Raw genomic sequence first — 2,617 nt, 5'->3', positions numbered from 1 at the left:
TTGGAGTTATTGCTGTTGACTTTTACTGAAAAGCATTTTTAATAAATCTACTGTAAATATCATGTTATTGTAGGATTACGTAGCTCCCTTTTTTACATTGTTTCTGCAATAAAATCTCTAGTTCCAGTGGGATGAAATAGGCACTTCCTGTTGCCTGTTATCATGGTGACCTGTCGAATCACACTTCACTGATAATGGCTTTTCATACTTGTTACGCACGTGTTAAACTCTGAGTGGACCTATTTGGAGTTGATTTAACTAATTCATAGCAGCCGCTATGAAACCAGATAAACTTAAGAGTTCCCTTCTTTAGGATAGATCAATTTAGAGTTGAGGATTTGAATCTGAGTTTGTTAAACCTGCTTCATAAAACAGACTCCTGATCTTTTATCCAGCTGTTTTCAACATTTTGCTAGTTTGGTCCTTTCATTAAATAAACATTAAATAAAAATACATGTCATTTGAAACCAGCTCATCACTCAATTAATTGTTCAACTCTTTCAATTGGAGAAACCATATTTACTCATTATTACTCCCTATTCTTGACAGTATTGATCAAAATATTACATCTACTAATCTCCAACCACTTAATGTTGTTAATGACAGTCAGTGCAGGTTTTGTCCCATGGACTGGATTAATCTCCCATCATCTCTGCGCTGCATAACCTCTGTTTATGTGTCTCAAACTGAACTTCTTTATCATTTACAAAGTGGAAACAGCTTTTTTTGACCCTGCCTTATTCTTAATAACTGTAACTTTGATTAACTGTTGCTGTAGTAGAGAAGTTTGTGTGCTTGAAAGTCTGTTTGTTTGGGGATTTGTATGGTTATGTTGTTAGGTTTGGTTTGTTTTAATGTTTTTGTTGTACTATGCTGCTTGTTTGTAGGACCGCCTTAAAACCCAGATGTTTCATCTCAAGAGGCCTATCCTTTGGAATAATTTGAAATCACAATTTGATCACTTTTTTCATAATTGCAATATGAATTATTTTTATTGAGTCATCTGATCTGTGCTTATAAGATTTTATTTTATTTTTTCAGATTTTCGTATCTGCTTAAGATAGAATACCCTATTGGTAGCATCAGCAACTCGTGCCGCTATTATTTTTTACATTCTTTTCCAAAAGGGTTAAGTGTTTTTTTTTAGTTTATTTAAAAAAAATTTCTAAGTTTGATTAGATTTCTTTTGTTTGAATGGTTTAAAGTTATGGTGGAGGTTGATCCTTTGTTGGATCATCTAAATAAGTTGTCCTCCTAATTGTCANTTGATTAGATTTCTTTTGTTTGAATGGTTTAAAGTTATGGTGGAGGTTGATCCTTTGTTGGATCATCTAAATAAGTTGTCCTCCTAATTGTCAGTCATTCTGGTGATATGTTTAGTAAGGCCGTCCTATGTGCTCGTCCCCATTTTCACTTACCGGCGGTGAGTCTGACATAGTGGAAAAATTGCAAATCTTCTTTTGGAAAGTAAGCTTATATAAGTGATACAAAAAGCAACTTTTAAACAGAGCATGCACAAGGAGAAATGGGCTTGTGTAGAGGGCGGGTCTTTTCAAAAATTTGCGAAAATCCTTCACTATACCTTTAGAGTTCAGATTAGTTAGATCCATAAACCCTTGGCTAAGTTGGATTACTGAGCTATCTCTATAGTTGTGCTGCTATAGGCTTAGACTGCTGGAGGACATAGGGACCCCTATTTCATTCTCCCACTTTGCAGAATCTGTTAGTTCAATCTCTAACGTTCTGCTCTCTCTGCTTTTTCTCATAGTAGCTTCATCTGGTCTGTTCCTGTTTGCCTGTGACTCCATCCTGGAGAGAAATATCAGCTGTTCTGCTGCCATCAACTCCTTTATTTCTAGATGTTGGAGCTTGGCCTGTTTTCCAGTGTAGTCTTGTTTCTCTGACATGGGAGCTGGCTCGGAGCTCGACTGCCTGGCTGTGTGTTTCCTGGCCTTTTACAGTTGCCTTTTGTATCTATGCTTCTGTCTCCTTGAACCCCAGTGGGCCTCAGCAGATGGCCGCTCACACTGAGCCTGGTTCTGCTGGAGGTTTCTTCGTGTTAAAATGGAATTTTTCCTCTCCGCTGTTGCTACAAGCATGTTTAGTGCATTGCGTCCGCCAGGCTTGTTTGGTGGGGGTAACATTAAAGGAGACCAGACAAGGATTTTCTTATTAATTGCCAAGTGAATTTATTAAATTATACTAAAGAAACAAAACCTGAAAAAAGGGATAAATAAAACGGGAAATCCAAAATGGATTAATGCAAAACCTATGACTAAACAGAAATAGGCAGATGCAAACAAACCTAACAAAACCCAACCATAGGATACAAACCAAACCAAACCAAATTGGGTTCTGAGGAGGAAATAGGGAGAAGCCTCCTGTTTGCTGCTTCTATGACAGCTTTTAAAGCAGACGAGCACAATTAGGGCAAAACAGAACACCTGCAGAAGGCCTGCATCCAGAGCCCCGGAAGGAAAAGGTCAGAAACCCACTGCAGCTGTAACAAGTGAAATGGGTTGCATTCGAGTCAGTGAGTCGATGCAATCAACTGGTTTTCCTTAGATAGAAAACTTTGAATCAATCTGACTGGATGATCTGGTTGAACTGTAAAGTG

Source organism: Cyprinodon variegatus, unplaced genomic scaffold (genome assembly GCF_000732505.1).
Source record: "Cyprinodon variegatus isolate N-32 unplaced genomic scaffold, C_variegatus-1.0 Scaffold1541, whole genome shotgun sequence".
NCBI classification, from domain to species: domain Eukaryota; kingdom Metazoa; phylum Chordata; class Actinopteri; order Cyprinodontiformes; family Cyprinodontidae; genus Cyprinodon; species Cyprinodon variegatus.
This window is presented reverse-complemented; position numbering follows the sequence as displayed.